At 48.2% G+C, this 26755-nt stretch overlaps 1 long non-coding RNA gene and 1 pseudogene across 1 annotated transcript; one reads left to right on the forward strand and one right to left on the reverse strand.

Moving 5' to 3' along the window:
• Positions 1-3601: 3601 nt before the first annotated feature.
• On the reverse strand, positions 3602-12411 carry Gm33662. The gene is made up of 3 exons (XR_389051.3): positions 12178-12411; positions 7785-7972; positions 3602-4278 (listed from the first exon to the last, which is right to left on the reverse strand). It is a non-coding gene; the product is annotated as a predicted gene, 33662 (long non-coding RNA).
• On the forward strand, positions 13867-14351 carry Rpl27-ps2 (ribosomal protein L27, pseudogene 2; annotated as a pseudogene).

The following is a 26755-nucleotide window of genomic DNA, read 5'->3' on the forward strand; positions in this document are numbered from 1 at the left end:
TGCTTTGCAACCTGACCACTGTGTTTCACTGCCCCTACCTAGCATGGGGTTTTAACCAACTGCAGGGCTTTATTACAGGCGCCAGGGGTGACAATTACTTAGAGCCCTGGCTATTGGTCTGGCTAGGCTACACTGGAAAAGAAATACGTGACTCTGTAGTGTAGCATTAGCCAGTCGGGGAGAGTTGCAAAGGACTCAGCCTTGAGTGACTTGGTGGGGTGAGGAAAGTTGTGACTCTTGCAATTTACAAGTGAAGAGGTTCCGGAAATGGTGAGCTGTGGTCCGTTGCACACACCTGCACACGGGGAGAAGCTATGGCCTTGGGGCAGAATGTTAGCAAGAATCTAGGAGACAGGATTGCTGGGGCTTATATTCCTGCAACTTTCCCCCTACAATTGTAACTTCTAAATAAGTTTAAACCCAAACTACAGCTCCAGAAATGGCTCAGTGAACAAAGTGTACGGGCTGGCGCTGGGATTCTCAGAACCACACAAAGCCAGGCTCAGCATCGTGTGTCTACAACTCTAATACTTTCATGGCAAGATGGGAGGCCGAGACAAAAGACTCCCTGGAAGCCGGCTGGTCAGCTAGCCATGCAGCACGGACGGACAAAAAACAGACCCTGTCTCAACCCGGGGGAAGGGAACGGGGGGGGGGTGGTGGTGCGTGGGGTAACAGGGCAATTACACATATGTGCACGTGTGCACACACATGCACACATACTTAATAAGCACACACTCCATTTACACATATGTCATATACACACACCATACACATACACACACACCATACACATACACACACACCATACACACACTACACATACATCATATACACACCACAAACACACAAATATCATATACACACATACCATACATATAAACATACATACCATACACACACACACACCATATATCACACACACACCCCACACACACACAAGTTTTTAAAAAAAGCCAACTGGTGGGTGAGACCCTTAGAGTCCCCACTAGAAAACAGAGCCCCTGTGTCACCATGCACGGCCTTCTGCATCCTATCCCCTATCCTAACCCAAGGGCCAGGGCTTTGTTCATTGAGACATCTTGGGATCAGTTCTCAACCCCTGATTTCATCGATTATAAATGTGCTTGTTTCTCACGGCAAGGCAATTTGTGTTGACCGTGGTCTGTGGTGACACTAACACCTTCCGGGCTCACCACAGCCTCGGCAGAGAGGAGGGAGGAGGGCCAGATACAGGGCTGTGGAGGTGGCAGAGGCAGCAGGCGAAGGGGTCACTGCTCAGGGCTGTCTTGTGACACTAGAGAGACAGAGGCTCCCCAGAGACCTGAGGCCTTCCATTCCTGAAGGAAGCCCTCTGACTAAACCTGGCAAAGGTGGCTTCCTCAACGTGCAGGAGAGGCCACCCTTAGTCAGTCTGCTATGAGACGGAGTCCTTTTAAATGAGTAGCGACTGTACACTTTTACTTGAAAACTCTTGGTTAAAATAATGCTAGTAACATGACTCTTGGAGCTGTCTGATTAAAAAAAAAAAAAAAAAAAAAAAAAAGCTGTGGCCAGCAATGTTGGGCGCCATATTTGATCCATTCAGCAACAACATCTGCCCTAGTAGAAGTTAGGGGTCAGTGGGTAAGGGTATCTAAAATGACACCCAACAAGCTGCTGAGGGCACAGCAGGGCAAACTTTCGGTAGCATCCCCCAACTTCCCAGTCTTCTACATCCTACACCCCGTGCCCCTCCCCCACACTGTACCCTGGACTTGGTCCTGAGCTGTCTGCCAAGCCCTGCTCCCCTGAGACCAGGTTCCCATCACTGGGGTGGCCTGGGCAGCTGCCAGCCAACAGCGTTAATTACTACGGACTTGCAGGGAGCTCAGCGAGCCCCCACCCCCTACATTCCCATTTCTAAGTGGGAACTGAACGGGCCCACCATGGGTAAAAGGGGTGTGAGCAGGCACCTGTTCATCCCTTGCTGGGTTCCCAGGCCCCTAGAGCTCCTGGTAATAGTGACCGGTTGCCCTGTAAGCAGTGGGTGAGCAGGTTTTTAATCTTGGAGACCCCTCAGATACCAGCTGGGAAGTGGGATTTGTCAAAACGGGAGGGAGGTCCTGTCTGTGAATGTCAGAGCTCATTTCAACACAAAGGGGGCATCCCTGGAGCAGTGCCCCATCCCTCTAACCTCCCCTGACCTCAGAGCCACTCTACAGCATGTAGAGGGAGCCACCAGCATGCCCAGTCACAGATGCCTGAGTCTGGGACTGGATAGCTTACTCGGGTACCTGGCAAGTTGAGACTCTCCCTAGCTTGACTTTCATCCCCCACCCCCCCCACCCCCCCCCCACCCCCCCCCGCGCGCCTCTAGACTTCTCTACCTGTTTGTTGCCTGTCAGCAGCTGTCAGCAAAGAGCACCACTTAGCCGCCAGGTCTTAGCCCTCAAGATCCAGGTCTTAGCCCTCAAGGGTAGAGATCAAAAGCTATGGACGCCGCTATGTGGCCTCGGGGCAAGTGGCTCTTCCCATGGCCTCTGCACTGGAGGCCAAGCTGACTCAGCACTTGCCGCACGCACGCCCAGCGTGCGTTCTGGCCTTGAAATGCCTGATCTGACACAGGCTGTGATAATGACCCTGTGACCTCAATCTTGCCATTCCCAGTTGACGCAGGCAGCCTGGGAGGGAGATCTGGGGCAGGAGCTGAAGCTAGGCCTCTTAGTGTAGACCTTTCCCCCTAGGCCGCCCCGGCGCCTGAGTGATTACAAGAACTCCTACAGTCTAAAGTGACGGAACAGGGGTCCTGTAGGCAGATTCTCATGCCTTTTCAGTCTCATGTCTTTTCAGTCACCCCCTGACCACCTGTGAGTGGCTCTCCGATGTCACTCCGATGTCAGACTGCTGTGTGTGTGTGTGCCCCAGGGCGAAGTCTCCGGCCTCAGAGTCTTTCTGCATACAGTCTTGCAAGGTGCCGCCTCCGCCCAAGAGCTCACCCTGGTGCACCTGGTGACCTCCTGGGAGTCAGTCATTTTTTAGCTCCCCGCCGAAGCGCCCTCTGCTGGAATCTTCTGTCCTCAGCACTTAAAACTGTGTCTGCCACAAGCCGTATCCCTCAACCAAATATCCGAAATCCACAGTGCTCTGAAATCAAAAGACCTTTTTGAATGGGATGCGACAGCCCATCCTCGGCTACAGACTGAGTTTCAGGTCAGCCTGGACTACAGAGACTTTGTCTTAAAACAAAGCAAATAAACGCCCAACCCAAACGAAACCAAACAAAAAATTTTGGAGGGCACGGCGTGCCACTCAAAAGGCTTCCGGTTTCAAAGCACTTTGAGTTTGGACTTTTAGATTAGAGAAGATGGTCAGTATTATGTTATGAAAAAAAAAAACCTGTAAACCAGAAAAGCTGTAAATTCAAAAATGCTTCTGGGTCCCCGGTACTTTGGGCAAAGGATGCTCGACATGTGCTCTGTGTAGACTTGCTCCGTGGACAGATGAACAGTAGCCACACCAAGGCTGGAGAGATGGCTCAGCAGGTAAGAACACCGACTGCTCTTCCAGAAGTCTTGAGTTCAAATCCCACAACCACATGGTGACTCACAACCACCCATAATGAGATCTGACTCTCTCTTCTGGAACAAGCAGGTCCGACCAGAGTAAGCAGAGGTCGTAAAAATTCAATTCCCAACAACCCCATAAAGGCTCACAACCATCTGTATGCTATACTCATACACATAAAATAAATAAATCTTTTAAAAAAAGTAGCCATACTCCCAACTAAAACCAAACATCAAGGACAGGGCTTCATTGCTAGAGTACTTGCCTAGCACACACAAAGACCTGGGCTCCATCGCTAGCCCTGAATAGACTGGTGATCCCAGCTGTTGGGATGCGGAGGCAGGAGAATCAGTTCAAGATCATCCTTGGCTACCTAGAGAGTTTGAATCCAGTTTGTGCTATGTGCGACTCCGTCCGAAGATACAGCCGTTTTACAGACTAACAAATAGAGTCACAGAAAGTCACTAATTGCCCCAGAGCCTACATTCTCACTTGAAATTTCAGGTACTATAGGCTCCAAAGTGCTCTGTGACTCAATGGTAGGTAGTCAGAGCTTTTATGAGCACTGACATCTTCAGGCCCTCCCCAGCGCCCCCTCCGGCATAGATGAACCATCTTCTGCTTCTTGCTGTGGCCAAGGGGTACAACCCTGGGATCTCACAGAATCCCCCAGTCCAGAGACCCAGATCTTTTTCCTCTCAGGGGATGTGATCTCAAATTTCAAGCAAACACCTGAAAATAAAAGCCAAATTAAAAAACAAAACCAACCTTTCCTGCCTTAAAATATTGTGAGCCAGGGAAGCAATCTGCCTTGACGCTGCGTTTTATTGTGAGGTAGAATTCTAACTGGACTGGCTTGGGTTCGGTACACCTCCACACATTGTTTGGGGAATTGAGGGATCAGTAGTATTGGTAATTATGGTTTAGCATTCAATTACCCCCACAGTTGAAAACCGTTAAATTGTCTGTGACAGGGCTTAAATTTAGCCCAGTCTCATGTCCTGTGAAGACTTCACGAGTCAATACAAGCCATCCGGAAACCACAAGGTCCCTGTGCCAGGTGGTAATGACCAGTTGGGTTGAGGTTTTTTATCTGGGACATCGGGACAAGGGACAAGCTGACCTACAGGGCACTTGTGTTGGGGGTGGGCATCACAGAGCACACAGTTCCTAGAGCCTGCTTGGCCTGGCTGGCCCTGACCCCAAGCCTCAAGAGGCATCCAAGAAAAGGCTGAGAGTCCAGATGATGGGTGACAGCTGACCAGGAGCCTCAACCAGGGGAAGCAGCCCTGGGGTCATGAGTGACACGTGAGGTTTGGGGACACTGCCATTGAACACTTCTGTGCCCAACTCTCTGTTCTGACACTTAGTGAGTGACCTGAGGAGGGATACCCTATGTCTATTTGTTTACTCATCTATCTATGTATCTATGTATCTATGTAATGTATCTATGTGTCTATGTATCTATGTATCTATCTATGTATCTATGTATCTATGTGTCTATGTATCTATCTATGTATCTATCTATTAATCATTTCTCATTTATTTATCTATCATCTATCTTCTATCAATTAACCATCTATCTTCTATCTATCTATATATCATCTATTCTCTATCATCTATCTCTAATTCTATCTATCTATTTCTATTGCTATCATCTATGTATCTGGCTCTATCAATCATCTATCTCTATATCTCTATCATCTATCTACCTATCTACCTATCTTCCAATCTTCAATCTCTATATCTATCACCTATCTTCTATCTCTATATCTATCTATCTATCTATCTATCTATCTATCTATCATCTATTGGCACTTGCCTCACTTTCTGTTTTGAGACAAGGTCTCGCTGAGCTGCCCAGGGAGATGGTGCCTTGTCACTATGGTGCCTTGGCATCCTCAGACCTTGGGATTATAGACAATGACACCAAGCCTGGCTCATTTAACTTCTCTCAGCCTTTGTCTCCTCATCTGGTAGATGGTGACACCACATGCCTCACATAAGTGTTACTTTCCATGAGGATTCAGAATGAGCACCGTGAAGGCTGATGTCAGCAGTACCCATGAAGCGCATCCATCTGGATGGTGCTGATAAGAGCGGTGAAGGCAGAGCTCTATATGGAGAGAGTGTTGGAATAGCAGCTGTAGATCCCTACTGCAGCCAACTGAAAAGAACTGCTTGTGCAAGGGAGAGGACATGAGTCTGTGAGCATCCACAGGCCTGGGCTCTTCTGCTCATCCTGGTCTCCAGGAAGCCCTTAGAGCAAACAAGCTCCCAGTGATATTCCTAGCCTAGAGTCCTTGACCTCAGGACCTGTTTTAGTCACAGGCCTGCCTCATCACTTCTGTCAGACAGAAAGAAGAAAGTCTACCCAAAGGGCAGACACTAGGATTTCCTATTTTTCCAAAATGATACAGGGGTTGAGGGTGTAACTCGGTTGGCGTAGTGCTTGCCAACCATGCATGAAGCTCTGGTCCCCATGACGCATGATCCAAAGCACAAGGGTGGTGAGACTCCTGTAATACTAACATTGGGAGGCACAGGTAGGAAGGTCAAAAGTTCAAAGTCACCCTCACCTACATAATCAATTTTGGTCTAGCCTGAGCTACATGAGACCTCTCAAACAAACAAACAAACAAACAAACAAACAAACAAACAAGTTAGTGAGTGGCAAGATGAAGTTAGGGTGCCGGAAGATGGATACTGGGTGCCTTATACTGGGTGCATGTTCTTTATTATTTCTGTGTCTAGGCCAGGTGTCTAAGGGTCCGTTCTGGGAAGCACTTTCTGAAATCCACACAGTCATTAAGAGGCAGAGCTGAGATCCAAGTCTATCTGTCTCAGCCTCAGCTTTTCAAGGGTGGGGTCAGAGGTTGCAGGCTCCCAACTCCAGGGACCAGCAGACAAAGCAAAGAGTACATCAACAGAAGGTCTAACTGACTGGAAGCATGAGGTAGTAGGAATAGGGGCTTGTGACCCTGAAGAACTCGGAAGCTGTCATGCGCTTTGACCCTGGGGGGGACAGGCTTTTGTTCTTTCTCCGATACAGTCATGGCCCCCTCCCCCTCTCTAAAGCATTCCACATTCTTTGAATCTGGATCCGAATTCCACTTTATCTAAGAAGCCTTCCTGAGCTGCACTCTGGGAGTCAGGGGCCAGGCTTCTCCTTCCTGTGAGCCACAGTCTCTGCTGTCCTGACCCTGGCTGGCTCTGCTTTCATTAGCACCACCAGGTCACAGTGCTGGTCCAGGGGACAGTTGCAGGGTGGTTGTTAAATGAATCCAAGCCACTCTTTACCTCTGCAAACTGGTGTATGTGTGTGTGTGTTGGGGGGGGGGGGGTTTCACTCCATGCCCCACACTGACTCGTAGCTCCTCCCCTTATTCCCTAAGGATCAGTCTCCTGTGGGAGGGGAGGACTCTGGGCATCAAGACAATCATAGCTTGCTTTAAGACAGCTAGTACTAAATGGAGGTTACTGTCCTGGGAGTGAAGGGGAGCAAGAGGCAGAGAAGGAAGCTTTGGTGAATCATGGCTCAAGGGGGCAATAATTGTGGCTCAGTGGGGCAATAAATGCCAGGGGAGGAGTAGAGGGTGCCGCCTCTTCTTTCTTCTCCTCTCCCTCCTCTTCTTCCTCTTCTTCTCCCCCCTCCTAGTTTTTTGAGACATGTTTTCTCTGTGTAGCTCTGGTTGGCTAATTATCCTAGAACTCACTCTGTAGACCAGGCTGGCCTTGAATTCACAGAGCTCTGCATGCCTCTGTCTTCCAAGTGCTGGGATTAAAGGTATATGGCACCATCACCCAGACTTCTCTCTTCTTTGGTTCAAATCCTGAATCTAATAACTTACTAGCTGTGAGGCCTTGAGCAAGTTATTTAACTCCTCATGCCAGCACCTTGGGTACCACCTGGCACTCAGTGACTGCATGCTGAGTCACTCTTAGACACTTGTTCCAGATCCGTTCAGCATCCCACTTTGGGGTGGGGCAGGCTCCCTTGTGGGGCAGTCAGAGCTCCCCAGGTGGAAGCTAGAGAGGCCATAGCCTCCTTTCAGCATCCAGAGCTGGGCATGTGATCCAGGCTGATCAATTCCATGTTCTCCCACCCTGCCCAGAGCTCATGTTAGGCAGTGATCTGGTGACAGTGGTTGTTAAGAGGCTGTGCCTGGGAAGCCCCACCCCCATGAGAGGAGAAGACGAATGGTTCTGTCATTGCCCCCCCCCCCACATACCCCTACCTCAGTGGACGGCTTGCTGAAGACCTTGCTATCAACACATTGTCTTGCCACCAAGAGCCTGGTCAGGAGCAGGAAGGGCTGGAGGGACCCAGAAGTTGATGGATATGTATTCCTGATCAGGTGCTGACAAGTAAGGCTCTGGGCCAAGCACATGGTATTCAAATGATGTGTAAGATACAGGCGGTCGACTGGAAAGACACAGCCAAGGCAGCATGTGAATCAGATAGGTCCAACCTTTTGACATAGCAACATGACAGACGTTACATTATCTACAACATTCATGCTTAAGAACCACACAATGGAGATGCAAAATAATAATAATAATAATCCCTCAAATCTCATAATGGTTGTGTGCGCATACGTGTGTCTATGGATGTGCACATGTGTGTGCGTTTGGAGGCCAGAGGTCAACATCAGCTATTTTTCGAGGTCATTCAGACATTCTCCACCATTCAGACAGACTTTCTCTTTGAACCTGGAACTGACTTGTTGGCTAGGTTGGCTGACCAGTGAGCTCTAGAGATCTACCTGTCTCTACCTCCCAGTGCTGGAGTGACAGGTGAGAGCCACTATGTTGGGTTTTCAGGGGGTGCAAGAGATTAGAACTTGGATCTTCATGCTCACAGCAGGCAGGCACTGAGCCATCTCCCCAGCCCCCAAATTTATGCTTTAGGTATGTTTACAGTTTGTGTTGAGTGACATTCATAGCTATCTCTTGGCTTCATCTGACCATCAGGCTGCAAGCTGGATGTGACCACACTTTGTGATGTTTACCGGCACCTGGAGGAGATGACAGTGTCCATCGGATGGGGCCATGACAAGGGATCATCTTAAAATGGAAGTATCCAAATATCATTTTAGATTTAAGGCTGAGGTGAGGTTGGAAACCCAGTTACCATCAAGGCAGGATTTGTAAGAAGTCCTATGAACTAATGCAGGGAAGATTTAATCCAAGAGCAAGCAGCTGGGTCCCTGGAGTTACATCCCTCCTCATCTAGCAGGGACCCGGGTGTACATCAATCTAGATGGATACTCCACATGTGTGCTTTATCTATAGGTAGGCTGCAGAGCCCCAAGGAAAAAGCCATAAGGAAGCCATGCAGTAGAGAGGCTTCAGGTTTCAGCAGGACAGCAGGGAGTCCTCCCCTCTTCTTGGCCATGAGCTTCATCTAGGGGACCTGGAGGTGTAAGCAGTTGTGATTTGGATGATGTATTTAGATCTGATGCATATTTGTATATGCATATATGTGCATATGCATATATGTGTATATATTACATGCATATATGCACATATGTATATGTGTATATGCGCATTTGTGTATATATATGCATATATATCTATGTATATCTATGTATATATATGTATATATATGTGTATGTATTTAGAATATATTATATGGAATATATGAATATTTCATGTATTAATATATGCATTCATCTATTCATGCATATATGGAATACATACATCCACTATATCAGTTATGGTTCTCTAGAGAACCCTGACTAATACAGAAGAGGCAATTGTGTCACATCCTCCAACCACATGGAACCCCAAAGCTCCAGAAAGCAGGCTGCTCTGCGGGAGATAGGAGCCCCAACGTGCAACTTATCCCAGCTGTCTTCAACACCCCTATCCTGTCTGTCTTTCTTCTGCTATTGGATACAAGTCTCTCCCAACTAAGCCCTGACTTCCCTATCCATCTCTCAGAGCCCCTTCTGCAAGAGCTGCCTCTGTTGTGCTTCTCCGCAGTACAGCACACACACACACACACACACACACACACACAGTCCATGATGTCAACTCCTTAATACAAAACAACTATGGGAGGAAGGACATCAGCAAATTGGATGGTGGCTGAGTGTGGAGAGCATGCCATCTAGTCATCGGCTCCATCTGCATAAAACACAGGCAGTTTTCCCCAGCACTCAGGAGGCAGAAACAGGTGGAGCTCTGTGAGTTCGAGGCCAGCCTGGTCTACAGAGTGAGTTCTAGGTTAGCCATAGCTAGAGAGAGAGACACTGCCTCAAACAAACAAACAAAGAAACAAACAAACAAAATTACAGGTGGTTCCACCAGAACCCAGATCTGTGTCACTCAGGGGTTGGCTCTGCATCAGAGAAAAGACAAAGACAGCAAGAGATCCAAGGTGCAAACTATTCCCATTCCGCTCTAAAGCTTAGCAAACCGTGAGGTTTACAAACCCAGAGATCCCAGCTCTTAGACGTAGACAGGAAGACGAAGAATAGGAAGTGATGAATCTAAACTCCTGATAAGAGCAAAAGAGAAGCCGAGAGACAGAGCCCCACACTCCTAGCAGCCCCTGCTTCTGGAAAGTTCCTGTGTTTTCCCCAACTCTCTAGTCCTTTTTTAGCTAAGCCTCTACTGTGCTGCCACTTGGAGCTTTGGGAGGCACCTGATCCCCTTGTCCCCAAGGCCATGACCTTCTTGTATGTATAAGGAAACTCTCTGTACACACTTGGTTTGTTCCTTGTTATAAGACAGTAAATTATCAGACACAAACCCTTTGGAAAGCAATTTGGTCACAGCACCAAGTGTCATAAAAATGTTCTCAACCTTTGGCCTTGTCATCTTCCTCCTGGGAATTAATCCCGAGGAAATAATTCATAAGGAAGACAGAACAATTTTGGTATCTACAGAGACATTTATTGGGGTTTTATTTATGATGGGGGAAAACCAGAGATGCCGTCCCCTACCCGACAAGAGGGGGCTGGGCCTATAAATTATGATTCATTCATCCAAATGAAACCCTACCCAAAGGTAGATGGAAAATTGTCTAGCGATGACATAGAGCGCTTAGAGCACTGGGGAACGTAGCTCAGTTGGTAGAGTGCTTGCACGCACAAGGCCTGAGCTGGAGGCCCAGGACCACACAATCTTAGTGTAGTGGTGCATAGTTACAATCCAGCATCCCAAAGTTCAAGGTCATGCTTGGCTCCACAGAGTCTGAGGTCAACCTAGGCTACAGGATACTCTGTCTCAAAAGAAAAAGAAAAAAAAAGAAGGTGTTCTGGGAAAAAAAAAAATTCAGATCTAGTCACAGAGGGGGAGAAAGGCAGTAAGAGCCAGAGGTCAGAGGGAACCAGTGCACCCAGCATCTTCTGGACATGACAGAACCAGGACACACAAGACCTCACTGCGGTCACAGTCGCCTGTAGGAGACCAGGCAGAAGAGCTAGCCAGTCGACTTTCTAGCCCTAAGTGGGAGGGGTTCGTGAGTCCCCACCCTTCCCTGAGGAATTATGGGTAGCTGCCAGCTTCTGCAGGAGGAAGAGTCTGTTTTCTTTAAGGACATCACTCCAGATAGGTTGACACGCTTCAGTGGATGGCCCTACACCCAGAAATAAGTCGATGGCACAAATTGGAATTGATTGGTTATTAATTTAAAAACAGGAAGTTTCGGGTGGTAGGGAGATGGGGTTGGGTCTGGGAGACATTGAAGGAGTTGGGTTAATATCAAAATACAATATAAAATTCTCAAAGAATTAATAAAAATATTAATTCATTTATTTCAAATTTCAGGCCTAGAATTCTGTATGGCCTGTGATAGTTGCAATATTGACAAATGTATATATGTATGCGCACGCACGCGCGCGCGCGCGCGTGTGTGTGTGTGTGTGTGTGTGTGCAAATGTGTATGTATGCTTGTGTAGGGAAGAGATGCCTAAATGGATACACTGTTTTTCAAAAGGTCTAGGGTCCTAATAGTGAGACTACACTCTATAAAACTGTCACCTGTCCCCAGGGGATAATGACTTTCTTTGTTGCTTCCTTGAAGGTGGCCTCACAGATCCCGCCTCGCTTCGTCCCCACCCCGACCCCAGAGGAGCCTCTCGGGACTCATGCCAGCGACTCCCACTCTCTCCGAGCCTTTGGTGGCAGACAGAGCCCGAGGCACGTTTTCATGCTCATAATTCAAATTGCCTGTTGAAGTCGGTCAAATGAAAAAATAGCCGCGCCCGGCGGTCGCGGCCGGGCGCCGGGCAGGGGAGCCGGAGCCCAGCGCTGGCCGCGGCCGGGGCCTGAGCTCATTTCCTGGGCCGCGCGCCGGGCTATTTCAGCCTGGCGCTGTGCAAACGCGACAATTGACTGCGGCCCACAGGGGCCCAAATTACAATCGGAGCCCACACAAATAGCCGCCGGGCTTGGCCTGCCGGGGGGGGGGGGGCGTGGGGTGTGTGAGGAGGAGCTGGATGCCACTCGAGGTGGAAATGGGGGGAGGGGCGGAGGGGTGGGGTCGCGCGGGTCCTTCGGGCTTGCTAGGAACCCAAGTTCAGTCCTGCGTCCTGAAGTGTGACCCTCCTGATACCCCATGGGGACTGCTTGGGTTCCTCCCACCCACACCCACCCCCGGTGCAATGCTGAGAACCTTACCTGTGGATTCTCCTTGATTAACCCCCCTGGCCATGCCTTTTTCTTAGCATTTTGGTAGAAACAGACCTCCGTTCCATCTTCCCTTCTTTAAGTCGCATCTGATTATTCAGAACCTTCCCCTGTCTCTCTTGGAAAGCTGACAAAATCCTGAGCTTGTTGGACACAGCCAGCAGGATCCCAACCTAGCTAGGCAGACACACACCCAGCTCAGACACCCCCAGCTACCCTGCCTTCTCCACATGACCTAGTGAATAAACTCTTATTCCTTCTGCAAGAAGCTCCCTGTCACCTCCTCAGGGGACCCTCCCTGACTTCTGACCCTTGACCTTTTACTTTCTAGCACCTGCATTGATTGATAAGGGGATTTCTCTCGTGTCTTATTATCCACGGGCATGTGTAAACTTCATTGTGCCAAGTGTTTGCAAACGTCTGCTCCTCTTTCTAGAAGAGTATCACTTCTCTGACAAATTGACTTACTTAGCCTTGGGGGGACAGTGTGGATCCCCATCCTATCTCCCTCTTTCCAGTGCTAAGGGTGGTTCATCGAGTCTCATCTCTTTTTGTCCTCTGCTGTAAGCATGGAGGTTACCCAGCTACCAACATCCCACGAGCCCCACACAGGAATGAAGGGTACAAAGCCAGGCAGGAGCCAACAGATACACAGTAAACTTGACTTTAGTTCTTGAACCTCTGAGACCTGGACTCACTGGACCAACCGTGCAGCATAAACCATCCTGGCGTCTCCAGCTTCTGCCTCTCTTTCTAGGCACTGTCTCCCCAGGCCCAAGAGCATCCCTTGAGAGTTGAAGTATATTACATTAACTGGGAGAATTTATTGAGCGCTGACTGTGCCCCAGACTCTCTGCGGTGTCTTGACAAACACTGTCCACTTCATCTGGTGCTGGAGGTGGGTACTACCCTTCCTTAGAGTTCATAGAGGAAAGGGGTTCCACGTGATCTTGTGGGGCTTGCCTGAGATCCAAGTTGTAAGAATAAATTCCCACCAGCGTGGCTAAACAGCCTTCCCAAAGTCCGTGGGCGTGGCGTCTGAGACAGAAGGGTATGATGTGGGGCTGCCAGGCATAGCCAGGTGTGATCTGTGCGTGGGATTGATAGCCAGGATTTTAATTCTCCCAGGCACCGTGCTTAGAGCTGGATTTCCTGGCCTCTCAGCACCTCACCTCCAACCCTTCCTGGTTTGCTAATGGCAAATGACAAGCAATGGACATTTATTAATTAAACTGCCCACAGAGGCCAGTGGTAAAACCGAGGGCCGCATGCAGTGGAGGCTTTCAAAGCACTCCTACTGTTTGTGCCTGGAGCCACCAGGGTAGCCTTGGCCTAGCACAAGGGTCTTCCCAGGACTCTGAATTCTGACAAATGAAAACCACCTCTCCAGCCATGGGATGGGATAATTAAACTCCCTGAAAAAAAAAAAAATCAAAGATCGTTCCTCTAGGGACATTCCCACGAGCTGCAGAAGGACTGGCTGGGATCTTTGAGCTCTCAGCTAGGACTGAGGGATTTTGAAGTTGGCCTTGACTGGAGGAGATTGGAGGGGGAGGAGAGTTGGGATGGGTGGGTAGGAAATGCCTTGTAATTAAATTTATCACAGGTCTGCTCAGCTTGAAGCATGGACACCTGTTTCCTTAGGACTGATGTGAGCAGAGACAAAAACAGATCCTTGGTCCTCCTTTCCTTTCTGCTGGGTGCCGACTGCTTGCTTTTGAAATGGGCAAGTTCATGAAATCCAGGAAAGTGGTGCTGGTCCTGGCCGGACGCAAAGCTGTCATTGTGAAGAACATTGATGATGGCACCTCAGACCGCCCTTACAGCCATGCCCTGGTGGCTGGAATTGACCGCTATCCCCGAAAAGTGACAGCTGCCATGGCCAAGAAGAAAATCGCCAAGCGATCCAAGATCAAGTCCTTTGTGAAAGTTTATAACTACAACCACCTCATGCCCACAAGGTACTCTGTGGATATCCCCTTGGACAAGACTGTTGTCAACAAGGATGTATTCAGGGACCCAGCTTTGAAACGCAAGGCCAGGCGGGAAGCCAAGGTCAAGTTTGAGGAGCAATACAAGACAGGGAAGAACAAATGGTTTTTCCAGAAGCTTCACTTTTAGGTATATTTTTGTTTTGTCATTAAAAATTAAAAAAGAAAAAAAACCAAAAAACAGATCCTCAAGGCCCGTTTGTTATGTTCGAGTTGCCTGTTCATTCACTGACATATCCTCACTGCCTAAAATAGCCTGGCAGACAGTGGGTGTTAGATGCACACATTAGGTGTTCTATACATAGAGCAGGTGTTCAAAACACATACACAGTAGGGGGTTCAATATAGGTAATAAATGTTCAATAAATACTTACTGACTGATTAGCCAGAGATACGCTTGGTGTCTTTGTTTTTTGTCTATTTGCTTGCTTTTTAAAGGTAAGGTCTTTCTGTACAGCTCAGTCTGGTCTTGAACTCAAGAGTTGAACTCAACGGAATCCTCCCTCCATCTGTCTCCCAAGTGCTGGGGTTATAAGCAGTTGTCACCATATCAGGATTATGCCATGCTGAGGCTTGAACTCATGGCCTCACAAGGACCAAGCAAGCATTCAGCCAACTCAGCCACACCCCTAGACCTGTTGACAGGTACAATGCATAATTCCTAGAGGCAGGCTGATGTCTCTTGTTTCTAACTGGTGTTGCTACAAGATTGTAAATAGGTTACTGAAGAGGCCAGGATCCACTCCACTGAAGTCCCCAGGACAAGCTATCCAGGTCCTAGGCTGTCTGCAGTGGTTTCTTCGTTTGTTTGTTTACTTATTTATTTATTTTATCAAATTGTCTTCTGGAGGGATTGAGGCAAACTGCACTTCAGGGCCATGCCCCACTGGGGTATGTCCTATATAGCCTTCGTGCATGCACTCTGGCTATACCTTGAACTTCAGCAGTGCTGGCTGCTGCAATGCCATGAAGCCCAAGGGGATCACAGCCAGAAAGGCTGTATATCTCAGTCAGTTAATGACAGAACAAAAACAAGAAGTAAAGGATCTGCAATCTCTCTCTCTCTCTCTCTCTCTCTCTCTCTCTCTCTGTGTGTGTGTGTGTGTGTGTGTGTGTGTGTGTGTGCATGCAGGAAACACAAATTCTCTTCCTGGTGTCTCTCTGAGACTCAATTTTGCCCAGCTGCAGCAAACTCAAGCTAATCAATTGCAGCCGAACTCAGTAATTACAGATGTGAACGTGAACCCTTCTGGATTTTCTTGTCTTTCCTCTCAGAGCAGCTCTGTAGTTCCAGGTCCTTCTGGGCACAGGGGAAGGAGCAGAAAGATGAGGTGAGCCAGCCATGGTCACAGCCATCTGTCTTCCTTAGCCTCCTGGGAGCAGTCCTGTCCCCCACTCCCACCCTGCCTGCACCTTGTTCACGTTGGACTCAGCCTTTCCCAGCCAATGCTTCTGACTCCGCACACAGTGCCCCCTTGGCCACTGGGTCTTACCTGGCATCTTCCATTGAGGGCATTTGGAAAGCAGCTGGCCTCTCTGACACTCATTACTTCAGGGCTCGGGTGGTGTCTTTGATCTTGGATTCCAGGATGAAGCAGGGCTACTGCTCTTAGGGGTTTTATGGAGATCGTGGACTCTGTCTGGTTGGGAGGCTGTCGGGGTTGTCTCTCTGATTTAGGTTCATCAGGAGCCATGGATGCAGGTATATGAGGGAGCTGCTGGCCATGGTGACACACACCTATAGGCCTGGAACTTGGGAGGCTAAGTGGGTCACTCCGAGTACCAGGGAAGCTCAGGCTACATAGCAGACCTTGTCTCAACCAAACCAAACCAAACCAAAACAGAATAGAGTCTAGTGGTTCATGCCTATAATGCCACCACTCAAAAAGCCAAGTTAGGTGCCGGGCGTGGTGGCACACGCCTTTAATCCCAGCACTCTGGAGGCAGAGGCAGGCAGATTTCTGAGTTTGAGGCCAGCCTGGTCTACAAAGTGAGTTCCAGGACAGCCAGGGTTATGCAGAGAAACCCTGTCTGGGGAAAAAAAAAAAGCCAAGGTTGAAGGATCACTTGTTCAAGGCCAGCCTGGCCAGCATAGTAAAATCCTGTCTTAAGGCAAAGCAAAGCAAAACAAACTAACAAAAAAAAAAAAAAAACAACCACAGACATAAAGGGAAATATATACTCATCTAAGATGCTATTTCATTTTACTGTTTTATTTTATTTAGATAGGATATCACGTAACAAAAGCTAACCTTGAAATTGCTATATAGCCAAGGATGCCCTTGAACTGCTAATCTGCCTCAGTCCCCAAATGGGGTTACAAGAATGTACTACCACACTTGACTCCTTAACTAAGCCTTAAAAAAAAAAAAGTCCTTCAAATACCTCAAAGGCCCTAATTTTGAACCCTAACACCATCAAAGAGAACTTAAAAAAAAAATAGGGCCTGGGAAGATAACGCGACAGGCAAACACGAGGGTCTGGCTTCATTCTCCATCATATAAAAAGCCCACTGTGGGAGCAGAAAGGTGTGATCCCAGCTCTGGGGGACAGGTAGAGGAGGTGAGTCCCTAGGGCTGTCCAGCCAGTGTCACCTAGTCTAAAAGGCCCACAGTCCATGAAAGAGACTGTTTCAAAACCAAGTTGGGCTGCCTCTGAGAAAGGACATCCGATGATGAGATTTGGCTTCCACAGGAATGCACGCGCGCACACACACACACACACACACACACCAATATACACACACATAAACAAGTAAATATTAGACAAATCATCCGTTAGATGAGTTGGCTTCAGGGTGATAGTTATGCTCCTCCGTACTTCTGGACACATGGCCTGTCCACCCCAAATATCCCAATATCCATCCCCACTGGAAGCTCTCTCTCAAGGTGCTGTGGAGTGAAGTTGTGAAGCACGTGAGCTGTGGTCAGGTGGATGGGAAGCACTCAGCCTGCGTTGCGTTCCTCTCCTGAGCCTTCAGACCATACTGAGGCCTTCCTGAGTTTTCTGTGGGCTGTGAGCACCTTGTGGGTCCCAGAGAGATTTCCCGCTGGAAGTAGGTATGCTCCAAATTGATGCCTGACTGGATGCTTTCTGGTGTAAACTATATGTCGACTCTAACTTTAGCCCAAGCGAGCGCTCTTATTTGTTTCATGAAAGCTATAATACAGGACGAGACAACTCACCTCATACATTCCGATTTCTAAATACACAATTTACAATTTTCTGGGATATTATTTAAGTTTATTTTGGTGATGGAGTCTCGCCATGCCCGTTGAGCGTTTATTTAAGTTCTGGGTGGTCACTGGAAAAGCCTGGGTTGCCTAGGGAGGAAGGAAGGGAGGAAGGAAGGTCTTCCTATTCATTAGTCAGAAGCAGGTCTTGCAGGTCCAGGGATCCCCACTGTGAGGCCAGGGTGGGGGCTGGGCACAGTCTGACTTGCTTTCGCAGCCCTCAGCTCTGCAGGTGGCCTTCTGGTGTGGGATGACTGCGGCCAAGAAAAAACCTAGTTGGGCTGTGGTCTGGCTGGGGTTCTAGCTTTCTCTTGATGGGCATTTCTCTGTTTCAGGAAAGACCATCTGGACTCTGCAGGAACCTGTTTTCAAAACCTTCTGGGTTTCCCAAGCTAGCTTCTTGCCAACACCAGCTAACCAATGGCGTGGTGTGTGTGTGTGTGTGTGTGTGTGTGTGTGTGTGTGTGTGTTTTACCTGCATGCATGCATGTGCACTTTATATATGCCTGATACCCTTAAAGGACAAAAGAAGATATCAAATCCCTTGGAACTGGAGTTACAGACCATTGAAAGCCATCATGTAGGTGCTAAGAATCAAACCTGGATCCTCTGAAAGAACAGCCTGTGCTATTAACTGCTGAGTCATCTCCCCATCCCCAGATAAACGTAATTATATTAAATTAGGTTTTTGAAAAGAGAAGGAAAGGGGACTGGAGAGATGGCTCAGTGGTTAAGAGCCCTGACTGCTCTTCCAGAGGTCCTGAGTTAAATTCCCAGCAACCACATGGTGGCTCACAACCATCTGCAATGGGATCTGATGCCCTCTTCTGGTGTGTGTGAAGACAGCTACAGTGTACTCACATACATGAAGAATAAATAAATCTCTTTAAAAAAAAAATAGAAGGAAAGCAATTGTATAATCTAGAGATAATTAGAACAGCAAAGCATCTTGGGATACTCTGGTCTGGAGTAGCAATAGGTCCCAGAGCTTACTGGAAAGGCACCATGGGGCTGGAGGTGTTCTGACAGAGAGGGCATGCTTAGCATGCTCGGAGACTTTAGTTCCAAACCCAGCACAATAAAGGAGGCGGCAGAATGGGGGCAGGGTGGGGGAGAAGGGAGGAGACTCTACATTAGACATTCTGAGAACTTCAGCCAGAATATGTCCGATATTGTGGGCTCTGTGTCTCATTGATTGATTGATTGATTGATTGATTGATGGTGCAGATAATGTGGGGACACAGGAATAGGATCGGGTTGGTCTTGAGCTCTGTACGTGACCAAGGATGCTCTTGCCCATCCTCCGGCCTCTGCTTCCCTATCGCTGGGAGTGCAGGCGCGTGTCGCCCTGCTCTGCTCACCGTTCATTTTCTTATTTGGTAGAATTCACACGCCGAGTCCACTGTCCTTTAATGTCATCCAGGAAAACTCCTTATTGACTGTAAGAGATGATACAGCATATGTAGCCTGAGAACATTGTACCCATCACTGTATTTTCCTAATTTTTTTTTTTACATTAACATCCTTAGCAATGTGTCTCATACAAAAGGTGTGCAATTTGGTGGTTTTAGTGTCTTCACAAGTGTGGTGGTTTGAATAGGGATGCCCGCCCCCATAGGCTCCTATGTTTGAATCCTTTCCCCAATTGGTGGAACTGTTTGAGAAGGATTAGGAGGTATGGTCTTGTTGGAGGAGGTGTGTCACTGAGACAGGCTTTGAGGTTTCAGAAGACCTGTGCTATTTTCAGTGTTCTCTGTCTGCCTCCTGCTTGTGGATCAATATGTGAGCTCTCAGCTGTTGCTGCTGCCATGCCTTTTGCTCCTCTGATCATGGCCTCTATCCAAACTATAAACACAATTGAATGCTTTCTTTTATAAGTTGCCTTAGTCATGGTGTTTCCTCAAAGCAACAGAAACCTTGACTAATATACAATTGTGCAACCATCACTACTACCAGTTGGCATTTAGTCTAGGCCAGTTACCTGGCAACAGCCAGTTGTGCCTGACTCACTATAAAAGGGGCTGCTTGTCCCCTCCTCTCTCTTGCTCGCTCCCTCTTGCTCTTGCCCCTCATCCTTTTTCTCCCCATTCCCCTTCTCTCTCCCTGCTCATAGACAGCCTCTACTCCTCTTCTCTCTCTCTCTCTCTCTCTTTTTCTCTCTCTCTCTCTGCCTTTCTCTCAACTCCCCTCCCCATGCCTATACTATACTATATACTATACTATACTATATTATACTATACTATACTATATACTATACTACACTATACTATATACTATACTATACTATACTATCCTGTAGCTGGTACCTCAGGGGGAAGGGATGCCTCAGCATGGGCCCACAGAGGCACCTCTTCCCCTATACCATATCACACCTCCACCAAACATACCCTCCCCCCACCACCTCTTATATATAACACAACAGTGCCTAAATCCAAAACATGGTCGAGACACACAAAGAAATGCCATACGCACCCACAACTGGTCACTCATCCCCTTGACTTACAGCCCCTGGAAACGACTAGCCTAGCGCTGTCTCTACAGATACAACACGTGATCCAACCATTAGAGACAAGCTTCTTTTGCTTAGTATCTGTTTTCAAGGTTCACCTGCGTGGTGGGAAACGTCAGTACTTGACCTTGTCTTCTGGCTGCATAATTTCCCACTGTGTAGGCACTCCACATGGAAGACATAGATTCATCAATTATTAATTTTAGGTTGTTTTCAAATGTATGAGTGATGCTGCTAGCAATGTTGGGGTAGAAGAAGGTTTTGTATGGGCTTAAGTTTTCACAATCTTGGGGATAAACCTGGAGTGGAATAGATCTTTCAATAAATTTGTATTTTTACCTTTGAGTTAGGATCTCTAGAGCTGGGCCCCGAGCCAGTCGGTCTGTCTGTCAGTCAGTCAGTCTTTTATCTGTCTGTCTGTCAGTCATTGTTAGTCTGTCAGCCTGTCTGTCTGTCAGTCTCTGTTCGTCAGTCAGTCTGCAAGTCTTATCTGTCTGCCTGTCTGTCAGTCATTGTTAGTCTGTCAGCTTGTCTGTCTGACAGTCTCTGTCAGTCAGTCTGTCTGTCTGACTCTCTCAGTTTTTGTTCTGATTTATTACTCCTTTGAGAATTTTGCATTTTGAACAATACTTTTTGCTCACATTCATAGCTCTTCCTGGATCCATTTCCTTCCCTACCCACCCAGCATTTATCAAGTCTAATTTGTGCTGCCCAAATAATCTCGGATGTGTGTCCTTCCTCTGGAGAGTGGTGGACTTACGGGGGGCTATACCCCTAAAGAAAACCGGTCCCCTCTCTCCTGGAAGCTACCCACTGCACATAGCTCCTAGGTTGGAGGGGGACTTCATGCTGACCTCCCTTTCCATGCTGCGACTTGGTCTGACTTGAACCTGCATGGGTCCTGCGCCTGCTGTCACAGCTGCTGTGAGCTCATATATGCAGCTGCCCACTAATAGGTTTCCCACCAATGCAATACAGGCCAGATTAGACCAGATTAAAGCAGATAAAGGCAGGTTTATTAGATCTCCTCCCAGGTGGGTTGATCGCTCCCAAGGAACAGGGCTAGGGAAATTGCGCACCCGGGCTAATGCAAGGGGGTCTTATAGGCCTTAGAGGAGGGGTGGAGACATGTCAGCTAGGAGCTGGGATTGTGCCCATATATGGTCAAAAGCTGAGCCCCTAGGTGGCACTCTTGGGCGGGTTGCTGGTACTTCAGAGGCAAGGGGCTTGATGTGTTGGCCTGGAGCTTTCTCTGTGAAGGCAAGGAGGGCAGAGGTGGGGTGTGTGTGGGAGGGAGTGGGATGGAGGGAGATGGAGGGTTGTGGGGCCCGGAAGGTTCTCAGCCTGTGGAGGAGGGGTGAGCAGGTATTCCAACCAAACACTCTTGGCTTTCCTGAAGTCATCTATTTCCTCTGATTTTTTTTTACATTCTTTCTATCCTGTCTTCTACAAGATCCCCGGGCCTTGGGAGAAGGTGTGCTCTCTCTTTCTTTTAATTAATTAATTATTAATTAACATGAATGTACCTTGAATTTTTTTCAAATCTTATTTATTTATTTATTTATTTGTTCTATTTTGTTTTTCGAGACAGAGTTTCTCTGTATAGCCCTGGCTGTCCTGGAACTCACTCTGTAGACCAGGCTGGCCTTGAACTCAGAAATCCACCTGCCTCTGCCTCCCCAGTGCTGGGACTAAAGGCGTGCGCCACCATGCCTGGCTCAAATCTTATTTTTAATGATGGTTCTTAAACACTTTAAGAGCCACCATTAAAAATGAGACTCTTAATCTCAGGGTGTGGGTTCAGGCTCCACATTGGGTGCCACTTGTAACTTCACAGGTACATGTATATGTATACATGTGCATATTTGTATGTGTGTGCACCACGTGCAGGTATGTGCCTGGGGCCCAAGAAGGCCAGAAGAAGGCTCAGATCCCCTGGAACTGGAGTTACAGAAGGTTGTAAGCTCCATGTAGATGCTGAGAGGCAAACCTCAGTCTTCTGCCAGAGCGGCTGACTGACTCTCTCCACAGCGTCCTGCAAACTCAGGCCTCCTGGGTCTCCAGAGTAGAGACTGGGGAGGGGAGTGATGGCAAGTGGTAGGCAGTAAAGATGGATGTTGGGTCTGTAGGGCTTAGAGACCAACTGAGTATTAGTTACTTTTATTGCTGTGACAAAATGCTGCACTGAAAGGAGGGTTTTTAATAAGGGGACGGTCAACCCTGGCAAGGAAGTCATGGTGGCAGGAATATGAAGCGGTCAGTCAGTCACATAGCTTCTATGGCCAAGAAGTGGAAATGTGGTGCTCTCTTCCTTCTTGACTCCAGCCTATGAGATGAGACGGTGCTGCCGGACAGCTGGGTTGAGTCCTCCCAGTTAACCCAATGGAGACAACCCCTCGCAGACAAGCCCAGAGATTTGTCTCTTAGATGATTCTAGATCTTGACAAGTTGGCAATGAACGTTAACCATCACTCACTTATACACTAGAATAGGTTTTTTGTTTTATTTGTTTGTTTGTTTTTCGAGACAGGGTTTCTCTGTGTAGCCCTCACTGTCCTGGAACTCACTCTGTAGACCGGGCTGGGCTTAAACTCAGAAATCCGCCTGCCTCTGCCTCTCAAGTGCTGGGATTAAAGGTGTGCACCACCACTGCCAGGCTAGAATAGTTTTTAAAAAAAATCACGAAAACGGTTACTGACAAAAAATTTTAAGTATGACCATAATAATTTGAATAATTTTTTTAAGCACAAGTTTATTGTGAGAAGAGAGGTATTTTTTGGTGGTATGTCATCTTATAGGAAATCTAAGTTCAGATTTTCTACTATCAACTAGACTGCTATCATCCACCTGTGAAAGCTGTGTTCAGCTCACAGCCTTTAAAGGGCCAGCCTTGGTGAGCCGCCACACTTGCTAAGCAGCCCTAATGCCTAGCAACCCCTGAAGTTTACATGCAGCCAGGCCAGTGCTAAGCAATTGCCTTTACTCACAACATAGTTTTTCTTTGAGCAAATGACTTCTATTCCTCATAGTTCTGATAGAGCCACAGGCTGTGGGGTCCTGGGTTCCCACCTACCTCATGGCCTCATATCCCCAGGAAGCTGAATGTGGAAAAAGCCATCAATTAGAGAGAGAGGGTCTGTTTGAGCATTCGGACAAAGAGACCCAAGTAATTTTCTGCCGCCAGGCTCACACTCCATGTCTGGGTCCTGTGGCTCAGCCATATCTACTGATGACCCTTGAATCCCTCGAAAATGTACCTGAAGTGGGCTGCAGAGATTAAAGAGTGGCATGCTCTCACTGTAAGGTAAAAGCATTGCTGCTCTCCAGCCTGCCAGCCTGGAAGAGTGGCCACCCATCCTGCTTCAATACATTCACACATCCTAATGTGTTCCGGAGACTGTAGTCCTCACTGGGTCTGCTTGGGGTGTGGGATTGGAAAGTTATATCCTGCATCCCAAAGAACAAAGAACACCTCTTAACAATGTCAAAAGAACACGTGACATTTGGCCTGTTACTTGCAAACTGCAAGAACTACGGGGTGTGGGGAGGGCTCACTGTCCCCATCCCTGGAGCCTCCCAACTCCTTATCACCCACAAGCTCCTCACTGCTGTCAAAAAAGCGGGCTGAGAGACCCCACTTCTTACTCTGATCCATGTAAACGTTAGATAGCAGGCAGTCCTGAGTACTCAGTACTTCATTCTGTAGTATTCTGGGAACTTCAAAAATGAATGGCAGGGCTGTGGAGACGGCCGCTTACTACGCATGCGGGTCCGAATTTGATCCTCTGCACCAACAGGAAAAACTAGGCACAGTGGCTCACAGCTGTGATCTCAGTGCTGGGCAGGAGGGCTTCAGGCTCAGTTAGAGCCCCTGCTTCAAAATGAAGCAAAAGTAAAGTGGAAAGCAATGGGAGAAAATACCCAGTGTCAACCTCTGTCCTCCACGCGCATGCGCACACGTACGTAAGCGCAACCACACGCATGAACATGTGTCCACACACCTCCAGAGGGTGTGGTGACTCAGGACTTTCCGTGCTTGAGGGAAGTATTATCTTAGTTGTCTTACAGAGGTGGCTTAGGGACTGTGGCAGACAACTTGAGTAAAGAAAGCAACAAGTCCAGAGCAAGGGGAAGAGTGTAAGTAAGAACAGGCCAGGGAGCCAGGATGAGCTAATCGAGCTAGGGACTGGACTTGTTCGGGCCCAGGAACTGGACTTGATCGGGCCCAGGAACTGGACTTGATCGGGCCCGAGTCAGGGATCAGGAGCCCAGGCCCCAGGGGATAAAGATTGTACCAGGTAGCTCAGAAGACAGCAGCTAATCCCTAATGGACATGTGTGTGGCCCGAAATTTCAACCACTGGATCACCATTAAGAATGGGGGTTAGGGCCGGGCGTGGTGGCACACACCTTTAATCCCAGGATTTCTGAGTTCGAGGCCAGCCTGGTCTACAAAGTGAGTTCCAGGACAGCCAGGACTACACAGAGAAACCCTGTCTCAAAAAAACAAAACAAAAAAGAATGGGGGTTAGGAAGATGCCATGATGTGAAAAATGGTTGTGTCGCTTTTCAGATACATGAAACAGATGCATACATACTTGTCCTGTGGGTGGGTCCACGGCTCTGTTTTTAGATAAATCAACAGCACTTGCTTTTACGCAAGCACAGGCTGCTGGGGTGCTGGCCAACCCCGGGCGGGCATAATCCTTATTCCTAAAATAGTTCCAGCTCAGGAGATAGCTGAGCATCCTATCTGGCAGCCCTGCATCCTGGACAGGAGCCTAGGGCTTGCCACACTCTCACCTGATGGTCCAGAAGAGGTGGCATGCCCAGTAGGCTACTCTTCCTCTTTTGGATGTGTAGAATCACAGAGCTTGAGCTGGTGCCAGACAGGGGGTGGGGGGCAGATGTGGAAGCTGGCAAGCCCAGAGCTATGGGAGCCAGTGTGATGGCCCCTGTTTTAGTTCCAACTCATCAACCATTGTTGAAAAGCATCCTTGAGGCTGCCTGTCTCCACACCACAAATCCCCACCTCCCTAAACAATGGTACCCGAGGTGACTCCAAGACATCACCTCTCATGTGGCTCCCACTGCAGCACCTTGGGCGCCCACCTGGAGCCCCTCAGCGGAGGGCTGCTACAGTCACGCTTTAAGCCCCTCCATGGGTCTGATCCTGTATTCCTCCACTTAGCAATCTCTGGTACCTCATCAGGGCTGCCAGTGTTCCTTAGGAGGCGAGGCATTTGTCTTGGACCCTCTCTGGATGCTTCTGTCCAGACCATTGGCAGGACTCCACACTCCGACTCCATACTTGTGCCGTGACCTTCTATCTGGGTCCATTCTTCACCTTTTAAGGACTGGGGAATTTTTTTTTAAATACATAATCTGGATTTTAGAGTCTCCAACAAAAGCAATACCATGTATAAGGGTGTATAAATAGAATTACTTTTGACAGTAACTATTGCTAATAAGTGGCATAAAGTCATCTTTATATCTTATATAGGCATAAGTCATCTTTCTGCCTATATGAGGCAGATTTGTCCTTTGTATAAGAATTAGAAAAGTTTTGTAAAAGCAGAAAACACACACACACACCACCACCACCACCACCACCACCACCACCACCACCACCAGCACCACCAGCACCACCAGCACCACTGCCACCCAGACACAGCTCAGTCAGGGCCAGCTGATGTGGTAGGGCTGCCTCAGAACCCAGCTGGAGTGTGATTTTAAATTCAGCTTCCTGGACTCAGCTTCGGAACTGCCTGTCAGAATCCGGGGAGCAAAGCAAAGGCCTGGAAATGTGAATTCATCCCAGCTCCCCTGCTGACTCTGAGGTACCCCAAACTGCTAATTTCATTGGCTTCCTTGTAATCGTTTGACCAAGACATTAGAGGTCAGGAGAAGGGAGAAAGAAGGTGGTAGATTCAGGAGGGAAATGGAGAGAATGAAGGAGATTTCTAGGACATAGAAGCCAGACTGGGCCTGTGCTGGTTGGAGAACCAGAGGCTAGGCTGAAGGTTTGCAGGGCTGGGTAGCATGGAGGAGCTGTGGTGAAGCCAGGGTCCAGGGTACAGCACCAGAGAGGTTGGACTACTTAGCTGGCCGGATGAACAGAAGCAGGGGTGGGTGGGTGAATAAACTGGTCCCACGGTGACTTTGTAGTGTGTGTCTTTATCTCCCTAGAGAGAAAGAAAAGGGCAGGGGAAGAAATTTAGAGGGAGTTTATGAATGACGGAGATTTAAAGAAAAGCCTTTGCTGGAAAAGGCATGCAAAGTACAGAGGAGTCAAGATGAAGAAATAGAAGAAGTTGAAGCCTTAGTGGGGGTGACAAGAGCGTAGCCAGGAGACTAAGGAGAGGGAATGTTGGTGTATGTATGTATGTGTGTATGTATTTATTTTTTTATGTATGTATTTGTGGAGGGTGTTCAGGTGTGTGCATGTGTTTGCCTGTGTGTGGATGTATGTGCATGTGTGTATTTGTGTGTGTGGAGACAAGAGGTTGACCTTTGATGTTCCATCTTGTTTCTTGAGACAGGGTCTCTCACTGATTACTAATTAGGCTGGGCTGTCTGGCCAGGAGCTTTAAGATCTCTGCTCCCTGCCTTCCAGGTGCTGGAAATACATCCATGTGCTGGGAATTGAACTCCAGTTCTCACGATTTTGCAGCAAGCATATTACCAACCAAGCCATCCCGCAGGACTCAGTGAGCTCATATTTAAATGACACCTTGGTGGCCATGGTAACAGTGGTAGCGGAGTGACCAATGGCCCACCTGCCAAGACTACGGTGCTGCTTTCTAGGAACTAAAAGGGCAAGGTGGATGAGGGCGG

This window comes from Mus musculus, chromosome 11, assembly GCF_000001635.26.
Source record: "Mus musculus strain C57BL/6J chromosome 11, GRCm38.p6 C57BL/6J".
In the NCBI taxonomy this organism is placed as follows: Eukaryota; Metazoa; Chordata; class Mammalia; order Rodentia; family Muridae; genus Mus; species Mus musculus.